This window comes from Belonocnema kinseyi, chromosome 10, assembly GCF_010883055.1.
Source record: "Belonocnema kinseyi isolate 2016_QV_RU_SX_M_011 chromosome 10, B_treatae_v1, whole genome shotgun sequence".
Classification (NCBI taxonomy): Eukaryota; Metazoa; Arthropoda; class Insecta; order Hymenoptera; family Cynipidae; genus Belonocnema; species Belonocnema kinseyi.
In genome coordinates, this window is record NC_046666.1 from 45,950,356 (window position 1) to 45,966,342 (window position 15,987).

Genomic DNA, 15,987 nt, shown 5'->3' on the forward strand with positions numbered 1-15,987 from the left:
CTTGCGACTCTCACGTTGAGAGTAAGACGCGGGGGTGGACCACCCCCATCCGCAAAAATGCCCCACGGGAGCTACGTCAACGTCCGGGAAACGCAACCCCCCTCTGACTATACTTCCAGATCCTGTGAAACGTTTTCGTGAATTTTCTCTTTTCTAACGAATAAGGCACCAACGACAGCAAAATCTAGCAAATATCTGGATTGTGGATGTCACTCAGACTCGTTCCATCGCATGATGTCACTTTTTATTTCGTTCGTGATTTATGATTGTAACAAGGTCAAATTTATTTTAATCTAAATCTTATTCTAACTTTAGAAATATTTGGTAATACTAGAAAAAAATCTGCCCTAGTATGTACACGAGTCTTCATATTTTGAATTAAATACTTAAGTATAGTTAAAAATGAATTGCTCAAAGCTCTGTAGGCTTTGCAAATTTATATTTATAATTTAAGAGTTTTAAGTGAGATTAAAATAAAATTTCAACTAATATTTAACGTCCAATTTATAATCAAGTTAACAAATTTAAACAAAAAATATCGAGCAGGCAGGAACAGCAACGAAACTACGATGCTCTCTTCCTGACGCCTCAGAATTTCAAGGAGAGCATCATCATGCAAAAGATGAAATTATTGACAATTATTGCAACTGGAATTAATTATTAAAAATTTTTTTTATATTCTTCAACACAGAAAACCAAACATAACATAAGTATATCCTATTATAATTTAAATTTATATTCTTCCTGAAAATTAAAAACATTTTGAAAGAAGATTCTTTTGTCTATCTGTAAACGAATAACAAGCTTAAAAGCTCTCGGATGAATAAATAAAGATGCGAATTTATAGGGGCTCGTGAACGATAAAGCACCCTGAGTGGGTAAAGCAGGTTGTGATAGAGGAGCTATAAATAACTTATGTTCAATGCGGTTTTAACGATAGCAGACGAAATTTGAAGGAGTAAAATTATCCTTATGTAAGAACTGAGATAAAAAGTTCTCCTTGTCATTTGCCCGGGGATCGAATAGGTTTTTCATACTCCTTTCCCAGACTGGCTATAAGGTCTCAAAATTTAAGTGCCTATCACATGAATTTATAAAGATTTAAAATTATGGTCTTCTACAGATTGAAGAAAATTGTGAATTCTTCCATGCCATTGAAATTTGTCTTTATTAAGTAAATGAAAAAGATTTTTGTGATATTATTAAAACAGAATAGTTCCATCTAAAAAGTGAGTTAATAAAATAAAAGAAAGCATGAATACTTTACTTTATCTCCTTACTCTTTCTAATTTTTGTACGTTTTAGTACACATCTGTTCCTGAACAGAAACTATTTAAATAAGAGAAAGCAGTCTGTTTTAACCTTTCTTTTTCTACCAAAAAGGGTTGATAAAAAAAAAATTGTTTTCAATATCACAAACAATACTACGCCTAAAAGTACAATGTAAAAGTTTACAATACCATTTCTAAAAGTACTACTTTTGGCATGGTATTGTTTACAATTTCTGTAAAACACATTCGAGAAATGCCATGTCTAAGAATATTACTTTTAGGAATAGTATTGTCTTTGATTTATAAGAAAATATTTTCAAACAATATCATGCCTAAAAGTAATAATTTAGGCATGGTATTGTTTGTGAGTCCCTATTTCATTATAACGGATATCTTTTACCTTCCCAATTGATAAATTCAGAAAAACCACTCGGGTTTGACCTTTCTGTCTCTACAAAATAATGTGGGTCAACAAAAATGGTTTTAGAAACAGCAAGCAATACCATGCCTAATAGTGCTACTAGTAAGCATGATATTGTTTGCGATGACTTAAAAACATTTGTATACAACAGTATGTCTAAAAGTAAGACTTTTAGACATGGCATTATTTACGATTTCTAAAAAACACATTCGAACAATAGCATGCCTAAAAATACAAATTGTAGGAGTTGTATTGTTTTCGATTTTGAAGAAATATTTCTAAAGAATGCCATGCCTAAAAGTACTACTTCAGGCACGGGATTGCTTGAGAGTTCTAAACCCATTTTTTTACCCACCCTACACTCCCCAATCCACTCTCTATTTCATTATAATGGATATTATTCACCTTCCTAACTAATAAGTTCAGAAAAAACACTCTGGTTTGTCCTTACTTTCTCTTACCAATAGTATAGGCTGAAAAAAATGGGTTTAGGAATCGTAAATAATACCATACCTGAAAGTGCTACTTTTGTTCATGGTATTGTTTGCGATTTCTAGGAAAAAATTTTCAAGCAATACAATGCCTAAAAGTACTAATTTCGGCATGACATTGTTTGCGATTCTTTGAACCATTTATTATATTCTTCACTTTCCTAACTGATAATAAATTCATAAAAACGACTCTAGTTAAACCTTTCTTAATCTACCCTACATAGTGCGGGCTGAAAAAATGGTTTTAGAAACCGCAAACAATATAAAATCCTGAAAAGTTTCACACTACTTTTATGCATTATATTGTTTGCGATTTTGAAAAATATTTTTCTCGAACAACGCTATGTGGAAGAGTAATATTTTTTGGTACATCATTGTTTACTATTTCTAAAACAATTTTTGTTGAGCCACCATACTTCCCAGTCCACTTCCTGTTTCATTGTACCGGATAATCTGCACCTTGTTAACTAATAAATTGTGGGCAAAAAAATGGTTTTAAAAATCGCTTACAATATCTTGACTAAAAGTACTAATTTTAGGAATGGTATTATTTACAATTTATAAAACTATTTTTTTAGAACAATACTATGCGTAAAAGTATTACTTGTAGGCATGATATTTGTCATGATTTCTAAAACCAATCCATTTCCTATTTCATAATATCGGATATTATACACCTTGCTAGATCATAATTTAAGAAAAGCTACTATAGTTTGACCTTTTTTTCCGCTACCTAATATTGGGGATCTAAAAGAATGGTTTTAAAAATCGCAAATAATACCATGCCTAAAAGTACTACTTTTTGACACAATATTGTTTTCTGCTCGAATTTCTGAAAAAATCGAACAATACCATACCATGTCAACTGTTTGCGTTTTCTAAAAAAGATTTTCGAACAATAGCATTCCTAAAAAGTACTACTTTTAAGACTCTCACTATTTCATTATACCGGATATTTTTTTAATTGCTAACTAATAAATTCAGAAAAACTAATTAGTTTGACCTTTCGTTTTCTACCCAATAGTATGGGTAAATAAAAACAGGTTTCAAAATCACAAAAAATACCATGCCTTAAAGTACTATTTTAGGCATGGTATTGTTTGCAATTTTATTAACTTCTTTTTTGAACAGCGCTATGCGTAAGAGAAATACTTTTAGGTATGTGACTGTTTGCAACTTCTAGAAAAAATATTTGCGAACAATACGAATAATTATTTTAGAAATCACAAGCCATCCTATGTCTAAAATTAATACTTTTAGGCATGGGATGGTTTGTGATTTCTAAAATAATTATTTTCGCCCTACCATGTTAGACAGTCCACTTCCTGTTTCATCACACCAAATATTTTGAACTTTCCTGACTAATAAATTGCAATGCCATATCTAAAAGTACTACTGTTAGGCATGTCATTGTTTGCGATTTCTAAAAATAAATCATTTCTTTTTTTTTATTATACTAGATATTCTTTACTTTGCTGACTAATAAATTTTAAAAAACCACCCTAGTTTAAGCTTTCATTATATATCCAAAGGGGTTAATAAAAAAAATGGTTTCGGAAATAATTTTCTTTTTCAGCCGATCCTACTACCTATCCCACAACCTGTTTCATTATATCGGATATAAATTATCTTTTTAACTAATAAATTTCGAAAAGCTAATGCTGTTTGCCGTTTCATTCTTTATCCAATAGTGTGGATTGAAATAAAATATTTTTTTAGGAGTTGAAAACAATACCATCCCTCAAAGTACAACTGCATGCATGGTATGGTTTGCAATTTCTAAGAAAACATTTTCAAACAAAATGCCTGAAACTACTACTTTTTTGTAGGGTATTGCTTGCGATTTTTAGAAACATTTTTTTCGAACCAACCTACTGCCCAATCCACGTTTCTATTTTATTAAACTGGATTTTCTTTACATTACTTTGATACGTATTACTGTTTGCGATTTCTGAGAAAAAATTTTTTTAAATTTGACTCAGTACCTCAAAGTGTTGGAAAATGTTTTCTTAGAAATTGCGAACCATACCTTGCATGAACTTGTACTTTTAGGCATAGTATTGCTTGCGATTCCTAAAACCATTTTTTATATTCATCACCATTCCAACTAATAAATTCACAAAAACAATACTATGCCTAAAAGTACAGAATAAGAGTATTAATTTAAGGTACGGTATTGTTTTTAATTTCTAAGAAAATATTTTTCCACAATACCATGACACAATATTGTTCACGATTTCTTATACCATTTCTTTCAAACAATGTTGTTTGTAAGATTAATAATTTTAGTTACGGTATTGTTTGTGAATTCTAATAAAACATTTTCGAACAATACCATGCCTTAAATCACTCATTTTAGGCATGCTATTGTTTGCGATTTCTTAAACCATTTTTTGCCAACAATGTTGTGCGTGAGAGTAATAATTTCAGGAACGGAATTCTTTGCGATTTCTAAACCCAATCCATCGTTTCATTATACTGGATATTCTTTACCTTTCCCAATTTATTTATTTATTCAAGCTTCCCCGTCTCAAAGCAATGTGACTGACTGCAGAGATTTACATAAAGAAAAATTAATATTCATTAATCCAAAACACAAAAAGTAAAGTCGTAAAAGCACTAATTATAATAGCCTTCGGTTACCATAATACATTCGCGGGGTAGTTGCAAGTGCGATTCAATTTGCGAAGCGGGTATTTTTCGATGAAAGGAGGAGAAAACCTAAATTCCGTGAAAAGGGGCGGCATTGCAATTTCTTGTTGAGAATCCACTCCGCCTTCCTCGCTAGACTCATCTCAATAAAATTAACTTAGTCGTTTAACTTTAACCTTTATGGCTCTGACTCCCAGTAAAATATATATTTATCCCACAAACCCGAATACTAGAATTCATTGGACTTCAGTTGCCATTCTTTGTGGTTCACGCTTGGGTAGAAAATAAAATCTTTCCTTCAGGGGTTACATTTTTTTATTTTAGGCAAAATAATTCTTATTGTTTGACACGGACTAGACTAAACTAGACATAAAACGTTAATTTATATTGATTAATTGAAGGGGGAAAATTTGAAGAATAATTCTAATCCCAATTATGTATCATAATTTCAAACATTAGCTGATCTTTACTAGTTGCAAATGAGCTCTTTGAACTTAACTTTTTTTTTTAACAAAGTTTTACAAGACGGCGTGCAAGATATTTTGAAAACCACTTGATCAATTTACTTGAAAATCGGCGTTAGGGAGAAGTATAGTTTTTATAATATGAATTAAAATTTTAAAATATATGACTTAAAACACACTTAGGCAAAGTATTATGTTATTAAATAGTAGTTTATAGGAAACTTTTTTCTTGTATTTGAATAAATATTTACCAAGGAGAATATACCAAAGCGTTTTTCATAAATAAATATTTGTCTCAAAAAATCGAAATTTAAGAACCAATTTAACATTTTTGAAAACATAGAATATTTTGTTTCTTATATTTTCATCTTTAAGGAAAGCTTATGTTTTGTTCTTTAAGAACTTTAAGGTTAAAAGTGAGATTTTCATTATTAATTTATAAAAATAAATGATGAGATATAGGAGATATAAATCTAAAATCTTATTTTATATCATAAAATTTTACAAACAACATTTTTTACTAAATTTTATGTAAAATAGCTTAGTTTCTGTGCATTTTAGTTTAAAATTTTCAAAAATTAATTTGGGCGAGATTGAATAAGACCTTTTAAAGAAGTTACAAAAGGAAGGTTTTATTCATGAGTCCAGAATTTATGCAAAATCCTGTTAAACAAAGCAAGAATCCAACGACCAAATTTGTGGTCCAAATTTGGTCGTTGGATTCTTGTTTTGTTTAACAGGATTTTGCATCAATTTGATTATTGGACGTTAAATGGAATATTTAATCTGAATTTTGGTCAAATTTAAATTTCGTAAATTTTGAGTCCAGAATTGTAGTTCCATTAGGATATGTCTAAGCATCAGGATACACAAGAAAAGAGAAGTTTAAAAAAAAAATAATTTTTTAACTTTTTTACCTATTGTGAAACATGTTAAACAAATTTTGTTATTGCAAAATATTTAACATGTAAAAGCTCTTTTAAGGTATGTACCAAAATAAAGAGTTTTCGTATTGATGTTTAATTCTAATGAGCTGCAAGAAACCTCTTGTCCGAAAGGAACACCTCTTGTGCAGAAGGAACCCTTTTTGCTCCAAAAAATGCCTTTTTGCTTAAAAGAGAAAGTTAGAAAAAATTAATTTTTTGAACTTTTTTCACCTATTTTAAAACATGTTAAAAGGATTTTGTTATTGCGAAATATTTAACATGTAAAAGATCTTTTGAGGTATGCACTAAAATAAAAAGTTTCGGTTCTGATTTTTGGTTCTAATGAGCTGCAAAAAACAACACTTGTTTGAAACGAACACCTCTTGTTCAAAAAAAGCCCTTCTTGCTCAAAAGGAAGCCAACTCGATGTATTTTTTCTAAAGAGACCCCAGTTACAGCGCCAAAGGAACCCAATTTTAATAAAGGTTGTTACCCGAACACATGTTATAAAACTCTGATGCTCATAATTTAATTAGGAGAATTAAATTTCAAAACATTATCGCAAATTTTAATATATATAATGACTTGCAAAATATAATTTACAGGTAATGTGACAAACTAGGTAAATTTTGTAAATCCGTAAAATACCAACCTCATTTTGCAAACGATCTGTTTGTGAATGCGCCTTCATATTGGCTCTAAAGGAACCCTTTTAATTCTTCACAGGCTTGTAATGGAGGTCAAGTTCTAAAAGATACCAATTTTTATTTCGGCTACAACTTTTGTGAATCGTCAGTTTTTTCTGTCCACCACTTCAGTCTTATTTTTGGAGAATTATAATTGCCCCCCCCCCCCCCCCCCCCCCCCACCAAATACCAATTTTAGTTTTTTTTTAATGGCATCAACAATTTTTTTAATTTTGGTCTTAAAGTGATCGTACGGCATCACAGTAGTGAAAACAGGAAGATACCGAGAGGTTGAAGACTTTTTGGGTCGAACTCCATCGAAGACCACCGTGAATCTTATTTGAAAACAGCTTTTTAAATAATTGTCCGACACTGATGTATTATTATTTATATATTACATACTATCTTCAAATTAAATTTTTTTCTAAAAAACTCACTTCTTCATTTATGATACGAGTAATTTAAAGGAATCTGTATTATCATCAGAGATAGTTGCCATCAATCAGTGTAGATATCATTCCACAATCTGTAAAAATAGAAATCAACACTATCGATCAAATTAACTCTCCAAATAACAAAAAATACTTAACGTCATTTCAGACTGGATTGAAATTTGTATTTCAGTTTTAAAATTAAATTTTGTTTGATAAAAGATCTGCTCTCTTCTCTCCAATGGGAAATGAACTCCAGAACTTTCGATTGCCGGTCGGGTGCTTTTCCGTTAAACTATTAGAGAAATCGAATGAAGAATCTTTTTTCGGAACTACACGCTATATCAAGCCAGGTGTTACATTTATGATATGAGTTATATAAAGGAACCTGTATTATCATCAGAGATAACCATCAATGACTGTAGATATTATTCCACAATCCGTAAAAATATAAATCAACACTATCGTGCAAGTTAACTTTCTAATGGAGCAAAGAAAGTAGTTTTTTTCAAAAAATTTAATTTTCAAATTTAAAAAAAATTATTTTTTATCTAGTCTGAAATGACGTTAAGTATTATCTGTTATTTAAAAAGCTAACTTGGTCTATAGTGTTGATTTCTTTTTTATGAACAATGGAATGATATCTACACTGATTGATGGTAACTACCTCCAATGATAATACACATTCCTTTAAATTTTATATCATTATCATTATTATTATAGCATTAAGCTCCGTTGCTTATTTAAACAACACGTTTGTTCCGCAACAGCGAACCGGCACAAGCTACTGATGAGAATTAATCTTAATTCTCTCTAGCAATCACCCCAGGCGAGGAGCTTCCCAAAGTCATTGTATATCATAGAGCAGACAAATGGACTTTTCTATAATTTTTAAATTATTTTTTGAAGTTTGAGATTTCTTTTGAGCCTTTATAAATGTAAAAGGCTTTATATTTCAAAGAATGTCCAATTTATTTGTAATTTTTTCAGGTGTCCTGTTCTTGAAACGAACCTTCGGACAAACTGATACAGAGGAAAAGGAAATCGACTGTCGAAAGATCGTTATGCTGGTCACGATTTCCGGACGTTCCTTCCACCCGAAACATTCCTTGATACAATAGAGACAGCCCATCGAAGTCAGAGCTTCTTTTCAGTCCTGAAAGTGCACCGAGAAACAATTACCAATCGACTTGGGAGGGTCCGATTGAAAGGTATGAAGCTTCTCATTTTTTTAATTAAGAAAGAACTCAGCGAAATGCCTTTCCGTATTCGATTTTAATTGTAATCAATGACATTGGATTAGGATTGATTAAATTTATGGAAGGAATAAAAATATTATTGGCATTAAATTTTTTTAATTTACTTCCGCTTGCTATCCGAATTCTTTTATCTCAATTTGATAAAATAATTTCAATTTTAACTGTACAACGAAAAAAAGGAGAACAAAATCCGACTGGAAAATATTGGATTAGGTATAATTAAATTCATGAAAATAATAATAATATTAATGGTATTCAAAATTTTCAATTTCATTCCGCTCTTAATCAGGTTTATTTTATCTTAATTCAATTGATTAATATTCTAATTGTAGATAGAATAATATTCAATCTTTTAAATTTTGAGCACTTAAGTTATGCAAATTATTTTGCATTACATTTTGCCCCAGGTTGAATGTAGGAAATTTTTTTTTTAATATCTTAGTAATGCAGCAAAATAGTATGAATAATCATAATCAAAATAACCAGCAACTAAAAAAATACGTGTATAGATAATTTCCGTTGGTGGTGTACATTTAACTTATTAACCATTTTTTAAATTGTTTACGCATAATTTTATCATTTTGACAATGCCACAAAGAATAAATAACATTTTTTAATGATATTCTATTTTAAGCTGTAAATGAAAATTGTGGACAGCCCTAAGTTTAAATAAATAAAGCAGAATTGGACATTTTTTGAAGTAATTAAAATTAAGTAGCATTGTATAAATTATTCTAGTGCAAACCCTTGATATAGAAATTGTTTCGAAAGATTTTAAGTATTTAAATTTACAAATTTATGAGAGTAAAAAATGAGCCACTAGAAATTGAATTTCCACATTTAAAATTTTTCGAATTTAAAGGTGAGGAATCTTTTAAAATCACAAAATTAATCAGTGACATTTGTAAAGATTTTGAACCTAATTATGCTTCCAAATTAAGAAACTATGCCAAATTTAAAAAAAATATATTTTGCTATACCATAAGTTTTATGCGGAAGAAAAAAAGAAAAGAAATATTTTCTATTTTGTATGGAAATAAAAAATAAAAAAAAGAATGAAGCAACAGAATCTCTATTTAGAGCAAATAGCGAGGCCTTTTTTGCCTGTATACTCCCCAATTGTCCAAAAAAATTTATGTAATTTAAGTAATTATATATAATTAAGAAATTAAATATGACTTAATCATATTGATCATATTTCTTCTAATGTTTTAAAAATATCTTTAGAAATAACTAAAACTATTTTAGCCAGCAATTTGAACTGAAATAGTTCTCTCTATAAATCAATTAATAAAACTTGGCTAATTAAAACATCACCAAGTCGGTCATTAAGTGATTTAGTAGAATGGTAGAATTTAATTCAATTATACTAACTTGTAATCGAACATGTTCAATAACTGTTTAAATATTTATTCTGAATAAAAATGTGATGTAGAAATTTTGGAAAAATATTTTAGAAAACATTCTAAACCGAAAAAAGAGATGACAAAATGTTGCCACTTTTTCATAATTCCCAATGTGAAAAAATACCTAAAAAATTGATTACCATAACAGAAATGTTCTAAATCTAAAAATTTTCGAAAGAAAATAAAGATACTTAAAATTTTTATTCCTGAAACTTTAAAACCTGAATTTTGAAATTCTGGAAACTAGTAAATTTACCACAATTAAAATCCCGGCAAACTAAGGATAGAAAATTTTATTTTTAAATTGTTTAAAAAATTTTTATTTTGACAAGTTGACTGATTACTAAAAATTCAAAACAATTAATAGAATCATTCGATTCTGCGGAAAAAAATTACATTACATCCTTGTATTGGACAATTTTTTATCACACAAATTGTTATATTTTAGTACGAATATAAATTTTACACCATTTAATTATTTATTTATAATACTTCAATATTTGTTTATAAAAAAATGATGAAATACGGTATTAGTCTTCCTCATATTTATGACAAAATAATTTTTTTCAAGACTTGAACTTAAAAGAACAAAATTTGTTATTAAACTTATATGGTTAAGATACAGGACGATCTTTGAATATATTTTTCTCGAAAAGTATTATTTTTTACGACGTTCCTTCACAAACCTATGGGGCTCTATCAATTTCAAAAAAATGAGTCTTTATTTTTTCCTTGAAAAATAATTCGAGTTTTGAGAAAATTTGTTTGCTCTCTTGAAAATTTTTCTCTTTATGTGTGGCATTCATTGTCAATAAATCTTATTTTTTGGGAAATTCAAAACTTCGCAATTTGATATTATCGACGATTTAAAAATTCAAAGTTGCGCGAAAATAATTTCTTCTTCGTTAAATATAACTGTTTCTGATTAAAAATTCAAATATTTTTGGTTAAAAATTCAACTTCTTGTTTGAAATTTGAAATACTCTGTTAAAAATATATTTTATTGTTTGAAGATCCTTCTCTCTTTGATTGAAAATTGAACTATTTTGTTCAAAATATTTTGCGTAATTGACAAATTTAATATTTTCCGTTTGGTCAAAAATTAATCTTCTTTATTTTAAAAATTAACTCATTTGTTCAAAAATTGTTCTTTTTATTGAATTCAACGCTTTTTAATTTTAAATCTTTTTTGCTTGAAAAATCAACTATTTAATTTTGCATCGATAATCCATTTTTTTTGCTGAAAATATAACTATTAGGTTAAAAGATGAACTAATTTGTTAAAATTTAATTTGTTTATTGAAGATTCATCTCTTTAGCAGAAAATTCAACTATTTTGGTAAAAAATCGTTTTTTGATGTTGTTGAAAATTAATTAACTGAAAATCGAAATATTCAAAAATTAATGATTTGGTAGACAATTCATGTGTTTTATTAGAAATTAGTCTCCTTTGATTAGAAATTAATATTTCTGGTTCAAAATTCATCTTTTTGAATGAACAATTATTTCCTTAATTAAAAATTTAATACTTAATTTTTAGATTAATTTTTTTCTGCTTACAAATTTCTATGTTTTAGTTCAAAATTCCACTCTCTGATTAATAATTCATTTTTGTTATACAAAATTATTATTCTTGTTTGAAAATTGATCAATTTGCTGGAAAATTTATTTCTGTGATCAAAAATTGAACTAATTTGTTAAAAATTCTTTTTATTTTAAATGTATTTTTTGTTGTTGAAAATTCGTCTTTTTGGTAGAAAATTAGTCCTCTTTTTTGAAAATTCTACTTCTTGGTTGGAAATTCACCTTTTTAAATTAAGAAATCAACTATATAGTTGTAATTTCATGTATTTCTTTTTAACTCGTCTTTTTTGGTAAATATTATTATTCTATTTTGAAAATGGTTGAAAAGTTACTAATTTTGTTAAAAAAATTAATAAATTAAAGATAATTTTTCAACTGAACATTTAATCATTGCATTTTTTAATTTATATTTTTTAGTTGAGAACTCATTTCTTTCATTAAAAATTGAACAATTATATTACAATTTTTTTTTATATTGAAAACTAATTTTTCAAGTGTCAATGTAACTATAACTTTTTGGTTAAAAATTTAACTACATTGTTAAAAATTGTTTTTTTTTTTGTCAAAATTAATTTTTATACTAAAAACTGAAATTTTTCAATTTCGGTTGAAAAATGAACAATTTTCGCTGAAAATACATTTCATTCGTTTAAAATTGAATTATTTTGTTTAAAATTCAATTCGTTTATTTTTTTCAAAGAATTGGAAATTTTAGGATTTTTTATTTTTCGAAAAATTTCTGTTTCGTTCATCATTTTTTTGTTATTTTTCCGGATTCGGGAGTTTGAGAATTTCGAAAAATTTATGAAATGCCCTGAAAATGTCAATATAAAGGGTTATTGAAAATAAAAATAAAAATTTTTTTGTTCTTGGCATTGCTTTAAGGTAAACCGACTATTACTGGGACAAGGAAAATCTGATGGATTTTATTAAAATAAAATGGCTCTATTTACTTATAATTATATAATGCATCAAAAAGCAAGACTGGATTGTTGTAAATCATAAGGAATTTATTTTTATCTATTTTTTAATGAAATTCATATCAGCATGTTGACATTTTTCTTGTTATGAACAAAATATTATCAAATTAAATTCATTAATATTAAAAATATTATTTCTAAGCTCCACGCTTGACGTTTAATTGAATATTTAATCTAAAAAAGTTTTTCAAAGTAGTTTTTTGAAACTTCTAATTATAACCTAAAATTTTGCCAATTTCTTAGGTAAGTAATTTAATAGTCACTCATAAATTTAATTTGTAATCAAATTAGTAATTATGCATTAACATTTAATATTGTAGATTATTATTAAATATGATAAAAGTTATTAAGAATAATATTATCGATTTACTTGCAAATTTAACTTTTTGTTTGTAAATTTTAATATAAAATTCATCTTAATTAAAATTAGTACATAAATTGAAAAAAGTATTCAAACAATTTCAATTATTTTTTGGTTAAAAATGTTATTATTTTGTTGATAATTTCATTGACAGAAAAATCTTTTCTAATAATATTTCAAGTATTTGGTTGAAAATTCTTTTTTTTGGTTCGAAAATTGACCTTTTTAATTATAAATTTAATATTTTTTAAGCAAAAATGCAAATCTCAGGTTGAAATATTTTTTCTTTTTTTAATGATAAATCTTATTTGGTTGACAAATCATCTCTTTTTGTACTAATTGTATCTGTTTTGGTTACAAGTAGAATTGTTTGGGTGAAAATTCGTTTATTTTTTAAAATAATTTTTTGCAATGAATTTAATGGTTTTTAATTTATATTAAAAACATTTCTTGGTTGAAATATTAAGGATTATATTTTTTGATTATAATTTATCTTTTTGGTGAAAAATTAGTCTTTTTTATTTTAAAATTTAATAATCTGTTAGAAATTTGAAGTATTAGGTTAACAAAAAAAGCTGAGTTCTGATCAAAAAATATAATAGTTCATATTTCAACCAAAACATATTTTAAAAACAATTTGAAAGCAGAAAAGTTAATTGACTTGATTTATTTAAAAAAGTAGAAAGATACTATTAATCGCAATAATATTTATAATATTTAATATTAAATGTTAATGCATATTTAGTAATTTTTATTGAAAAATTAAATTTATAAGTCACTATTAAATTACTTGCCTAAGCAGTTTGAAAAATTTGAAGTTATAATTAGAGGTTTCAATAAACTACCGTGAACAACTTTATTTCAATAAATAATCAATTGAATATTAAAGTTTTCGGCAACTTCACCAAGAATTTGTCGAAATGCGAGACATTAAAATATTAATAATTATTGAATAAAATCGCTGAAAATGTTATAAATTCAATTCTCAAGCATATTAAAAATATGGAAAAACATTACTTTTCTGTTAGTGTAGGAACTTAAATAATACAAGACTATAAAAGATTTGCGGAAAGTTTTGAAACACAAAACATGGCGAATTTAGCATCAGTTCATTCACAGATTTTGAGAAGTATTTTTTATTATTTTTTAATAAATATATAAATTGTCAGAAAAAAAAATAAATTGTGGTAATAAATTTCAAAGATTTTTAAAAATACTAGAAAATTTTTATTTTTATGTCCCAGTAATGGTCGGTTTACCTTAATAAAGAAAGATACACTATGTGGCAAATTGAATAACGAAGAAATTACGATCCTAAATATTAGCTCGTTATTAAAAATGACGTGGTAGCATTCTTTCCTTTTTAGACAGAAATATTCGCTTCCACAACATTGGCTCTTCTGGAGTATTAATCAATAAATGGGAAGCGCGTTAACTACTTGCTCATAAACGGCGTCTGGGCACGCAGACGTTGCGTTTAGTAATTATTTTTAAAGAATAATTTTAAGTTTTGAAAATATTGAAATGTTTGGAAAAAGGGAGAAATGAAAAAAATGTTATGATTAATGGGATGATTTTAAATTATTCTTTTGTAATGAATTTTAGGAGAAAATGAAGAAAGATTCCCAAAAATTTTTTATTATCTCCTAAAATGTTGTAAATAATGGAAAAATATTTTAAACCAAAATTTTGCAGTTTGCATAATCTAAGCGATAATTTGAATGAGTTTAAAAGATTCCGAAGTTTTGAAAGGATTAAAAAATAGTTCATACTTGTAAAGATTTTTCAAGAATTTGGTAGGGTTTTACGAATATGAAAAAAATGTTAGGTTCCTAGGAAAGTTAAGAATACTTTTTATTTTGAAAAATTAATTTTAAGACATTATTTAAAAAAGATCTCAGAATATTTCGAAAGATTTCTGAAATTTTAAAAGAAGAATATAAAAGATTTTAAGAACATTTTTTAATTTTGAAAGAATTAAAAAAAAATGCAGAAATTTTTTTATAATTTTTCAAGATTAGAAGATTAGAAGATTAAAGTTTGAAAATATTTAAAAAAGAAAATAATTTTTTAAAAAGTCGTGTGCATATTTACAATGATTTTTTATTTATAAAAAAACTTTAGGAGAATATTAAAAAAAAAATCAAAGATTCCAAAAGATTTCCTAAATTTGCGAAAAAGAGTGTAAAAGATTTTAAAGCGAAATGTTTCCATGACTTATATTAAAAAAGCAAAAAAAATCCAGTAGTTCAAGAAATATTTATACGAGTTGAAGAGATTCAAACATAATTTTGACCTGTCGAAGATTTGTAGAATTTTATATTTTTGAAGATTTAAAAAAAACTTTAGAAGCTTTGAAATAATTTCGAAAGGTTTCAAGGGAATAAACAAATTTTTTCCTAAAATTCTCTGGGAAAGTTTAGAATATTATAAAGCAATATTTATACATTTTTAATATTTTAATATAAATTAGTATCAGTTCCAAATATTCTTAGAAATTTCAAACTTTTCAAATAGTTCATAAATATTTAAAAACTTAGAAAATTTTCTGAAAAATAAGCAAATGTTTATTAATTTCTTCCAAACTTTTAAGAGTTTAAAACATAATTTTAAAGGACTTAAATTTTTCCTAAAATTACAATTTAATTAAAAAATTAAAATCAAATTCTATGAAATAAAAAAAAAAAGTTAAAAATTCATGTTTTTGGTTAAAAAGTCAACTATTCGGTGAAATATTGATTTAACTATTTAGGATATATATCTATATTGTTTAAAATTCGTATTTTGTTATTTTCGGAAATTAATTTTTTAACTAAGAATTTAATTACTTAGTTTTCTGTAGAAAGTTAGAAATTTGTCTTTTTGGTAGAAAGTCATTTCTCCAACTTGAAAATCTATATAATTGATTGAAAATTTGATTATTTTGTTGAATAATTGGACAATTTTGTCAAAGCTTCATTTTTTACTCGAAAATTAATTTTTCTAGCAGACAATTGAATTATTTTATTATTATTAATAATTATATTATTAATATTAATATTAATAATAATATTTG